The sequence below is a fragment of the Tachysurus vachellii genome, chromosome 14, assembly GCF_030014155.1.
Source record: "Tachysurus vachellii isolate PV-2020 chromosome 14, HZAU_Pvac_v1, whole genome shotgun sequence".
Lineage (NCBI taxonomy): Eukaryota > Metazoa > Chordata > Actinopteri > Siluriformes > Bagridae > Tachysurus > Tachysurus vachellii.
In genome coordinates this window covers 24,442,318-24,454,182 of record NC_083473.1, presented here as the reverse complement: position 1 = coordinate 24,454,182, position 11,865 = coordinate 24,442,318, and the positions used below count along the sequence as shown (strand labels likewise).

The 11,865-nt window shown below is 39.5% G+C and overlaps 1 long non-coding RNA gene across 6 annotated transcripts in view; it reads left to right on the top strand.

Annotated features, from left to right (window-relative positions):
• Positions 1 to 2,585: 2,585 nt before the first annotated feature.
• Positions 2,586 to 11,865, top strand: part of LOC132857512 (uncharacterized) — a 16,844-nt gene continuing 7,564 nt past the window's right edge. For 3 of the 6 annotated variants that reach the window (XR_009649548.1, XR_009649546.1, XR_009649549.1), the window contains exons 1-7: positions 2,586 to 3,080; positions 3,237 to 3,254; positions 3,461 to 5,251; positions 9,006 to 9,152; positions 9,269 to 9,356; positions 11,063 to 11,206; positions 11,364 to 11,442. This is a non-coding gene — a long non-coding RNA (uncharacterized LOC132857512). The remainder of the gene's footprint in view (positions 3,081 to 3,236; positions 3,255 to 3,460; positions 5,252 to 9,005; positions 9,153 to 9,268; positions 9,357 to 11,062; positions 11,207 to 11,363; positions 11,443 to 11,865) is intronic. The other 3 variants (XR_009649550.1, XR_009649547.1, XR_009649551.1) reach the window with 3 other exon arrangements.

Below are 11,865 nucleotides of genomic sequence, written 5' to 3'. Positions count from 1 at the left end.
AACGTGCTAACCACTAAGCCACCGTGCCCCCAATGAGGAAACTGAAAGGTAAATTAAATGTTACAATAACTGAGCTGTAGGAAAAACAAACAGTGCAATAGGTATTACCTACTAAGTAACTAGTAGTTAGTAATGCTATTGAGAAAAGGACTTCAAAGTTTAGAGACATCACAGTATTCTTTTCTGTGTGATACAGAATGTGAAAAAATACACTCGCTGAGGTCAGAAGAAAACAAAATATGGTTACATGTTAGCAGCACCCATATGTGTCTCCCTCGAGCTCCCTTATGCCACCAAGTGAATTCTGACTAAATTCTCTCCGGAATAGAGTTTTTTCTGGATCATGGAACTATATTGTCCTCCTGTTTTTATCACATATTGGAGCTACTGTCACTATCAGGGCTGGACAGTGTGTCCCCCTTCATTTTCACTGTGCTGCCATTAGCATCTCAGCCAAGTCGCTCACTTGGCACCAGAGTTTTGCTCTTCTTCACAGGATAGAGGCATGCATGTCCCTCTGTTCCCTTCACATAAATAGCAGCTATCAGCACGAACAAGGCAGGAGTATGTGTGTCTTGCCAATACTCTTGTGCCACCCAACCCGTTCACATTTCGCCTGTAATTATCCACTGTTGTTGGGAGTCCCAGAGCTAGAGCATATTTGTAGCCGTGCCAAAATTTGCCCTCCCCAACTTAGAAAACGCTTGCCATCCTTGTCTTAGGTCTGCCAGTCATCAGGGCATAGGTAGAAAGGGCATAGGTAGAAAGCCTCTGTGTCACAAGTCATGCCTATAACTCACCACCATTCAGAAAAAAACATTCCTTTAAATATATTGAAACACAATGGAGACTTCCATCCTAATGTAGATCTGAGAGGGACAGAAAGGGTTGCATCAAGATGGCTCATATGATGAAACTACGGCATTGTTTCACATGAACATAACTGTGAAATGCCTACTTTTACTACTACACACACTATGGCATGTGGCATATATCTGAACATTGGTTCCTACAAAAGAACCTGGAATTGTTGACTGCAGCTGCAGCAGTGGTTCCTTTGGGCCTGTTGGAACTAAGATGACTCATCAGACTGTGGCTGAACCCTAGGCTTGATCAAATGTTCTCACAAAACTGGTAGCTCTAGGAATAGAGCTGGAGAGATACCAGATCTTAAAAGTTCAAAATTACCTTTCTGAGAGGTATGAACACAGCCATCTCCAAATACCTTACCAGTGAACAACAGATAAGTCGTTTCCCTATGGCCCCTATCCAGGGGTATCTATGTGTTAGATACTAGCTCTTGCAATTAGAAGGGGTGAAATAAAATGCTTGGTTAATATACTTGATTAACACCTGGCAACACATTTCCAAGTCATTAAGAATCCCAGCCAACCCAATAGGTATGCAGCTAATGCCATGGACACCTCATACAGTCAGCTCTCATTTGATTTTCCTTCAACAGTGTACAAGTTAAGCAGTTAATATTGCCTTGTTCAATTCTGGTTGGTAAAACATTAAAAATGCCATTTGTGCCTATTAACTATTGAAGCATGATGTCGTATGCAAGCAAAGCAGGCTAATATAATTCCTATCTAAAGCACAGGACTTTATTCATCTTTATTAAATAATTAGCCAATAATCATAAGAAAAGTTAGATAACAGCATGTTAACATATTAAAAAAAACACAAAGGAGCATGTATTATCTCATGCTTGTTTGAATAAGGTTGAATTACAAATTTGTTTCTTTATGAACAAAAGGAAAATAAATATGTTTTTATTAGCCAGAAGTTTCAGTAACCTATCAGGGGACCTAAGTGAAGACATCACGGACATCAAGGAGAACTGTGGCGGCGTTTGGCGACACCATGCGTCCATTAGTTCAGACAGAGGCGGTGTTTATATGTCTCGGCTGCAATGTGGGTTGATTTACCCTTTTTGCTACATATTCCTATTTCTTCGCTGAATCTGATTCTCAGCCTGTCTGTGTGTATTGTGGTTATGGTGTCGGGTTAAACAATTTAGAATCCAGGAACCTCAAAAAAACGTTTCTCTGGTTTTTATATTCATCACCATATAAATGACTTTTATTTACTAATTAGCTTCCTTGTGTAATATGGTTATAATATTAATACTTTGCTCCAAAGCTATGCCTTAAAAACAAGCAGCTAAACGATGCATATGTGGTGTTCAAAGAAATGATACATGGTGTTCCCTGAACTGGATGCGTCCATGGCAAAGCGAGTTGGACACGACGGCAATCCACTACATTATGTGATTCCCTAATAATGCTGATTTTAAAGGAAAATATCTCTTAACCTTTTTGAATTTGTTGTGGTCTGTTTTTTGTTTGTTACACACCGCTTTCACTACGGCGCGTCTGTGTGCGATAGTTGTAATCAACAGCCACAGACAGTAAAGTGGGAAAGCCTAAATGTGACGTCAATGCCTAGTAACTGACGCAGCCTCCAACAGGAAAAGAGACTGAGTGCAAGGCTTAATTATCATCTTTTGTATGCTATTTTATACTCAGTGTTATTACACCCAGTATATATATATATATAAAGCGTTAAAGTCGTAGTGTAAATCAGATTTTTTTTGTCTCTTGCTTTCGCGCGTGCTCTCTCCCTCTCTCTCTTGAGCATGGAGCGAAAGTTGCATGGAGACACACAGCGTAAGACGCGTGTAGTGGAGAGAATGGTGGGAGAGCAAGAGATAAAAGAGAAGGAAACGGCAACAAACTCATACCAAGCGAGATCAAAACAGATTTTCCACCGATTAGTTTACGAGTTGTTTTAGGCAAAGGAAAAAAAGGGCATCTTGACAATATTGTAACCAAAAACCACTGCATCGATGCAACAGAGCCGACTCGGAGCCCTTGCACGGAGTTGGAGAGGCAGAAATTAATGTACATTGCATGCACTCCACGTAACGCTCCGGAGTGATGCCTTTGTGAGTGTTTTTTTTTTCGTACTGCGAGCTAAAAATAGCAGCAGTGTTTGATCGCGCTCCAGAAATAGGCAGTGGGGTAACACAAGTATAAAAAGGACTGCAATTCTGAGAAACCTTGGACATTGCTGAGGTTAGACCTGAATCAAAGGCAGCATTTGCTTGTCATCTTGTTTATGTGTAATGTGGTCACGTTTGATTGATTTAAAGTGTGTGTGTGTGTGTGTGTGTGTGTGTGTGTGTGTGTGTGTGCGTGTGTGTGTGTGTGCGTGTGTGTTTCCCCTTTCAGCAAGGGCTCGCTGCATAGGTAAGTAAATGTTCAAAGCGGTGTTCGATTTAATGTACTTCTTGTGCTTGAATATTGCAGCGGGGTTTGGTGCATGCATGGTGTTGGGTTATACAGAAGCCATTGCGGCCACAGAACAGAAACGACGCAGGGGTAAACAACATTTTACCACTGGCATGGACTTCATCCAAGCTTTGATTGTAACTTCATGTTTTTTTTCCTCTCAGCTTCATGGAAATTAAAACGCATCTCTCTCTCGAGCAGAAATCTCACATATCGTAAATATGACAACCACAAAAGCAAGACCAAACTCATTTGTCTGACGGCGCTGTTGAGCCATTTTACATTTTCTGTCTTCGCTACAACTGAAAGTCCCCGAATGGAAATCCCTACCATCAGATGAACACCGGCTGATGTTGGTTTAATAAATAAAGAGGACACTAGATGAAAGCATGCATGGGAAAGGAGTGCCTTGGGGTGCTAAAGGAGCTGTGCACCGGAGCAGACAAGAGGGAAACACACAGGCTGCACAGTTGGGCTGAAAACACTATGTGGCGTCAAGGGGAGCCTGGGCTACTGCTTGACCTGCGTCAAAATAACTCTCAAATAGGCATAGCTTTTTTCTATACCGCCCGCAGATGGACGCAGCAGCGCAAGTAGTCTACTTCTTAGAGGCATTCGAAATGCATCCTTAAGTTTCGTACTCATAACTCCGCATGACAGTTTTCCCGCCTGCTTTGTTCGTACAATTCAGTGTGCAGTTAGAAGCTGAAGATAATATGGCAATAGGCGGGCTGACTTGGATTACTCTTCCGCCCACGTCATTTTCATTATACAGCGCTGCAACACACTGTTTTTATTTTTGCTGCTATGAACTGAAATACTGTTCACCTGCTGGCAAATATGTATTCACTTTGTATTTATCAGTGTTATCTACAACTGTTATAACAAGCAATCACAAAATTTCGTCTGCCAGTACTCTTGACAGATTAATAACTCCAAACCTGCAGCACACAGATGTCGCCGAAATTTGGCAGAAATCTGTCGAAGTGCATGCTGTAGAGTAAGAATACTTGCGCGTAAGAAACAACAGTTGGTAGGCGCAGCGATCACGGTACGTCGTGCCAAAGAGCACTGTTACACTGTAACAATGTATCTCGTAAGAGTCGACGTGAATGTCATGTTTATATGAGTGTTTTCTATCCGAATATCCGTTGTTCTATTAATCTTTATTGAATACCTACAAAGATACATAATCCCCATTAAACAGACACTGAAACTGGCAAAATATTGCTACCAGGCATGTAAAATAGTATTCAGCAAGCTTACATGGGAAACGAAAAAACGTTGTTGATAACCTTGACCTTAAGACTATGTGGCTTTCCTTTATTAAGTAGTCAAGACATGCAAAGACCTTCTTAAATAATGCAATGTGGATGTGTAATTTTGGTGGCAAAACAGATTTCTCGGAGTCGTGACTGCTTTAGTGAGTAATATGGGCGCGTTGGCTGCGTCAGGAGATGCAGTCGCTGTGCGCTGCAGACGGAAGGAGGAGAATCGTGACTGAATGCTGAAGACGTCCGCAAACGAAACGACCACCCAATAAAATCCTCTGGGCAATTAATGGCATCTGGGCAAGATATTTACACATGTTATCTCTATAGCCTTTTACTCTTTGCGTCGAGCCACCTCAACCCTCAACCTCCCTTTGCACCACCGAAGACATGAGAAGAATATCTGTGATTAAGGGGTGGGAGGGAGGATCTTGGTTTGGGATGAGTTCCGACTGGTGTGTGTGTGGGGATCGAGAGAGAGTGTGTGTGTGTGTGTGTGTGTGAGAGAGAGAGAGAGAGAGAGAGAGAGAGAGTATACCATGCGGGGAGGGGGGTCCAGATATAGATCGTGACCCTCCCACCTAGTACAGTTTCTTGCATTTAGTTCCAAAAAGGGATTGCCAGAGACTGTGGTGAATTTTGACAAATGATTACTATGTGGATATAAGAACAGGAAATTCTCTGGTAAGTAAAAATTCAGCTACCAATACTATATAGACTAAGTCTGTTATTCTAAAGGAACAAATGGTTGCTTGCCATTTTATATAACTTTTATGTTGAATTTTTTCTACTTTCTGGTGTAAAAGCAATAACAATTATAACCTAGAAAGTGCATAAGTAAAATGTTTTAAGTCACCGGCGTTGTTGTTCTTTTTTATTTTTCTTATTTTGCTGAAGCAACATGTGCTACATTATTAAATGACGTTTTCTTAAAGATAATGTTGTTTAATTTGTAAATACAACCAATAGATCCAGTATCCAATGAATAGTAAATGAATGATGCTGTAAAGTTTTACTTTATGGAGACCCCCGTGTCCCCAGTATGAACTCTCTATGGTCATGCTAGGAAACTGTTTTCGAAACCTGTCATGCTGTTCTCTTCGTGTGGAGGGCGGTCTGGTTTTCGTTTTCTCTTGAAAAACAATCCTGGGATGGGGCGTTTCGAACCTGTTTATTGCTGGTCATTTGTTTATATAGCCTAAGAACTGCCGTCGCTCACAGGTTTGTCTTAACCAGCAATATTATTTCAATCTTGAATGTATACTGTTCTATGTGCTGTGTTAGCGTCACGAAACACTGTGAGATGTGACTGCACAATTTCACATTTTAAAATAGTTTTATACGAATGTCTGGTCTTTTGCGCCAACTAGGATGAAATTTGGTTTCCCCGTTTCTTTCTTTCTTTCTTTCTTTCTTTCTTTCTTTCTTTCTTTCTTTCTTTCTTTCTTTCTTTCTTTCTTGCTTTCTTTCTTTCTATTTTTTCAAAAAGGGGGGTCCCTATATGAGCAAGACACCGATTGGTGGATGACGATTTTTTGTTTGGTCCAATAAGGTTCCTCGCTGCTCCCTATTTATTGCGAGCAGATTACAGACTGCTCTCTTCCCACCCAGAGCACTCCAGCGGCACTATCTGCTCATGGCTCTACTAAGCGATAGCTCGATTGAGGGGATATGTGGCATTTTAGCTAAAACAAAAGAATCGCAGTGCAAGGGGAAAGAAAGATCGTGCTAGTTTTATTGCACACGTACAGATGTAGTATTATGTGAGCCATACAGGGCAGGGCGCTAGGTGGGCTGAAAAGGGGGAAATAGGAGGAAAATAAACTATCGGGATAAGGAGTGTATTCAGGACCGTGGAGAGCGCTCACAAGCAGCGCTCTGGCTTTTGGATGTTGAACCCCCGCCCCCTCCCCCCGTGCTCGTAGAATGTGAATGAGTGGGAATACACTTTAGGCACGGAGAAGCCTTCAGTGCTTTGACTTGCCGATATCTGGATACACACAGTGCGATGTCGGAAACGAGCGAGAGCGAAAGCGCGAGGCACCTGGATGTCACTGTTCGATGTCATGGACTTAAGCTGCAAGTGGACTGAAATTAGTCTTTCGCGAATCTTTTTGCGGTCTGGGCTTGCTGTTTATATATATCTAGCTGGGAAGCCCTTACCCCAAAAAGCATTTGCGGTAGACGCATTCAGCGAATTTACATCGGAAGAAGCTTCACAGAGCCCCTGGATTTATATGATTACATTCATTATTATTATTATTATTATTATTATTATTATTATTATTATTGTGTAAATTATTTTATTTGCCGCTGTGTGTTGCGGCTGCAATGTGAAAGCCGAACTTTTTTACCACTCTAGAGTTAAGACTATCTGGTGTCTCAATTGCTAGAACGCTTTTTAATCTGAATGCGATTGCAGAAAGTCACCCAAACATCACAGATCCTCCAACGGGTTTCCAGCTCACACGTGGGAAAACACAGATGTCCATTCGGGGCTGGGAGTAGGGCTGGATATGTTTGCTTACTTTGAAGGGAAACACTGTTTAAAAGACCCCACCCCTTTTGCAACAAAATGTACACACGTTTAATCATTATTATAGATGCACGCCGATTCACGGTACCACAACTAGATTTTAAATGATCAGGATATAAATAACAGGGCACCAGCGTGTGGAAGTAAAAGCGTCACTGTTGGTCTGTACGTCATTGTAGGGGCCCCGAGAAGATTCCTCTGTTCCATTAATTCATTTCACACACACACACACACACACACACACACACACACACACACACACACACACACACACACACGCGGCCCATAGCAGTTATAAGACCCCTATCAAATCAGACCCCATAATTTCCAGTTCATGCAATCACTCCCCGTCAATAAGCAACCATACTTTCATGATAATAAAGATTTTGTCAATTGTCTGGAGCCAAGGAAGCCAAGAAAGTTTGTGTGTGTGTGTGTGTGTGTGTGTGTGTGTGTGTGTGTGCGTAGTTGTGTGTGTGTCTTTTCATGTCCAATGAGCCGCTACTACTTACATAACTCGTGGCTATAATTTTGTTCTCGTGTGAACTTTTCAAATTGTAGCTGCAGTTTAACCCTATAGTGGCTCCTTAGTGAAATGACTTGGATTATTTAACGACCTAGATGTAAAATTGGCGTTAAATTAAACCAAGTCTTCTGTTACGTGACCTTAATTTCGCTGTCGATTATGATAACCTTAGGCCTTTTGATATAGACAGGTAAAAATTAAAAAAAAAAAATCTTATATGTGAAATATAATTACCACGCATGAGTAAGTTGTTTATGGTATACACAGTTCCAATATTCCTGGGGTTACTGTGTAGGATTTCACACAAATTGGTAGGTAGCATCTAAAGCCTCGTATAAGTCGGTTAGCAAAGTTAATAAGTAACAAGTGCTCTACAAAATGCAACTGAATAAACTTAATTAATCGAGAACTGGACTGAATTAATCAAAACATTTATTTTATACAAAGTTTAATGTTCCTACTATACGACATTGTGTAGAAGCCAAATGGCTCCCAGAAATGAGAAGAGTTGTCGCAATATAGTGACCACATTTTGTTTACTGCTAACAGAGTAAACTTGTAACTGAAAACAACGTCATTAAGAAACGTAAGAAACAAGAAATAAAAAAAAAAAAAAAACGACGTATAGGCCCAAATGCCTTTAGACGCTCCACTAGATGATGAACCTGAAACAAACATCGTGTATTGTTATGACGCAACACTCACGAGGGGCTCCAACGTTTTATCGGTTTATTAATAAAAAATAACTTTTTTCCTGAAACGTGACACTTGACAGAGTTCAGAGATGCAACATTTATTTTTAATTTAAAGTGAACATATCACGAGAATCATATTAGTGGACGTGTATTGTGTGTTTCAGGTCTTAGTTGTTGTCATCATATAAGTTGTATTTTGGAAGTGTACAGAGAAGTTCTACACAATGGTCCTCACGCTGGCTTATTCAAGTCGTCTCTCCTCTGTGCTTTCTCGTGTTCAATACAATTTTTAGTATGACAGGAAGAGAAGAAGCTAAAAACACTTATAGTATAGCTAGAGTATAGCGTATGAGTCGTGTAAGTTAATTTCACATTATCTACTCTACTTTGTTTAAAAAATGAATAAAAGAATAAGCAAAATAAAAGAAAAACAATCAGTGCTTTATTGCAGTAGATGGATTGATTTTTTTTAGAGAAATCACGAAGAACACAGTGAAAAGTGAGTAAATGGCCCCGTGCGCGTCTTCCGACACGCGAGCGCACACAGAAAGTCGTGCTGTTTGAGAAGTTGTAATCTCTCTCTCTCTCTCTCTCTCTCTCTCTCTCTCTCTCTCTCTCTCTCTCTCTCTACTTGTGTGTGTGTGTGTGTGTGTGCGTGTGTGTGTGTGCGCGTGTGTGTAGGAAAAGTCATTATCCGTGATCAGATGAAGCGCAGAACTTTGGCACTGCTTTCTATATCTATGCTGAAGATAAGGATTTCATACTCGATGACGTATACATCCTTTATATATGTGATGTACAGTAGTCAGCAGTCATGTACGTTCTAATGTACGTTCAGCAGTCATCAAATACTCAGTAATGAACGTTCAAAATTTTGTCAAACCGTTAAATACTGTAGACTTTGGACTTTATATTTGGACTAAACTGTGTTGTGTTTTTTGTAGGGTTTACAAAAACTTCTGGAAGGAGTTTCAACAGACGTCTCAGCCTCTCCATCGTGCTTCCCCATGCACACTGTTCACCTCGGTCTCTGTAAGTGATTTATTATTAAAAATCAAGCAATTGCTTTCTCTGGTCGTTCTCATGAATATGTTGTAATACATTTCTCCTCCTATTATTAACAGTTCTGTATTTGTTTAATGTCAAATGTGAAGTGAAGAATATGGCATCCAAAAGGAAAATTAAAGTTAAGTTAATTAGCTAGACCATCCTGTGACACACACACACATACACACACACACACACCTGTGGCACATTTTGTGGTTTAATATATATATATAACATTCATAACAATTGGGTGAGCAGTAAAAAATATGTTGATATTTTAGCAGCTGATTATACAATGTGGACTGACACTACAATGACTGTGACAAACATTCTGTCATCTTTAAGAATTTTAACCTCGATCATTAAAATACAATTTACAACAACCTTTTTACATGGGCATGTATACACTCTCTCTCTCTCTCTCTCTCTCTCTCTCTCTCTCTCTCTCTCTCTCTCTCTCTCACACACACACACACACACACACACACACACACACACAGAAGCATGTGCAGATGCCTAACCCATAGTGATGATCTGAAGACCTCACTTCAGAACCATGATACCTGTCCAGAACCAGAACATGACACACTTTCCCATTGAAGAGGTTTCTTCACTTTTTTATTGTGTCTTATTTTAGAAGAAGAAAAAAGTCATTAAGAATGCTGTAAAGTTATAAATGTGGAGTGACCAAGAAAATATCTTGATCAAAGCTTTGCATTTTCTTGGCATTCTAAAGCCTGATTGATGACAGAGTTTTACCAGTATGGCTTTTCTTAAAATTCCCAAATAGGCTGAGCACTTTTTGAGTGCTTTTCATAAGTTTCAGTTGAAACTATTTAGGGAAATCATTTAATTTTCAACAAAAATATAATTGTTTAATAATTATTATTGTTTATAATTGTTTAAAAATCTACTACTTACTTAATAATCTATTTATTTATTTTTCCCTAAAAAAATTTTTTTACATGACCAAAGGCACTAAAATCCTATCAAAATACCGTTAAGACAAATAAACATGTATTCAATCAAGTGTGCCCAAACCTTTTAATTTCAGTGTGTGTGAAATGTATATTGCATATATTTGGAAAATCTTGCAGCTGCATGAACAGTTTTTGATGTCTGTCTACAAACCAAGTCCTTTAATATAGACCACACTGGAGCTATTGAACTATATGAGAAATAAGGAGCTTGTGATGGTCAGGATTAGTGAGTCTATTACTGTAATGGTAAAGTTGATCACTTTTGTACAAAGTTGTTCCAATATCCATAAAATATGAGACTCCATTAATATCAAATGTAATATGAGGAACTCTTTGGGAAGTTATGTGTATGTATTTAATGTATCTTAACACAATTTTGAGAGAGGACACTGTTTCTAGCTGTTTTAGCTCATCTTTTAGTTTTCCTGCATCTCTCCACACCATATCAGTTTAGTGAGGGTCCAGTTCTCTGAAGTATTAGGCAGGAACTTGGTGCTCTACGCTGCTATCATTATTCATTCATTCATGCATTCATGCATTTATTCACCTGCTGTAACCACTTTATCCTGATCATGGATGCTATGGATTCCAGGAACCCTGAGTGAGAACTGAGAGTTACACAATGAATGAGTCCATTGTAGAGGAACATGCATACATTCTCACACTCATTCACATCTCGTGGTAATTTCGGGTTGCCATGTTTTTTGGTAGGTGGTAGAAAACCGGATTACCTGGAGGAAACCCACACATACACGGGAAGAACAAGTGAAACTCTGCATTGACAGTCACCTGAACTTAGAACTGACCTGGAGCTGTGAGACAGCAAACCGTGCTGCCTGCTCGCAAACCTCTTCAGTTAAGCTTTGCAAATGGATTAGAAAACAACATAATAGCTTTATATTAATAGAAAAAAAGCATGTACATGATATTCAACAAAGAAAAGTTGAATGAAATAAATTTGTCTCTCTAATAATGTTTCTACCCTCAATCTCTGTTCACTGTCTTTTTCAAGATGGTGAAACCTGGTCTGTAGATCCACAGAGCCATCTGAGGTACCATCTCCAACATGTGGCTTCCATCATCTGTAAATGGTAGCGTAGCTTTCAATATATCAGTCCTAAATTACAAATATTTTGACTTCATATATATTTGTGTTTTTTGAGACATATTCCTTGTTCAACTCAATATGAGTTTTCATTCTCATATTTTGATATTAATTCTGTGATAATTATTTTTATATATACAATCTAAACATTTACACAGGGGAAATTGACAGTTTAAATTTATTCCACTGTCCCCTGACACACAGACTAAGACAGTAGTTTGCACTATAACGTATGGAATGATTTTCTGTTTATGAAGTGCGCTAGTACTAGTTCCTATCGCTAAAAAGAAAGCTACAGTAATAGCTATGACTAGAGGAAGTTAAAGTGTTCTTTACAAGTTTGAACAGATGAGTCAGGGAAGGTGCGATGGATGAGTCAGGAACTCGGTGACTTTGGAAATGTAGACTT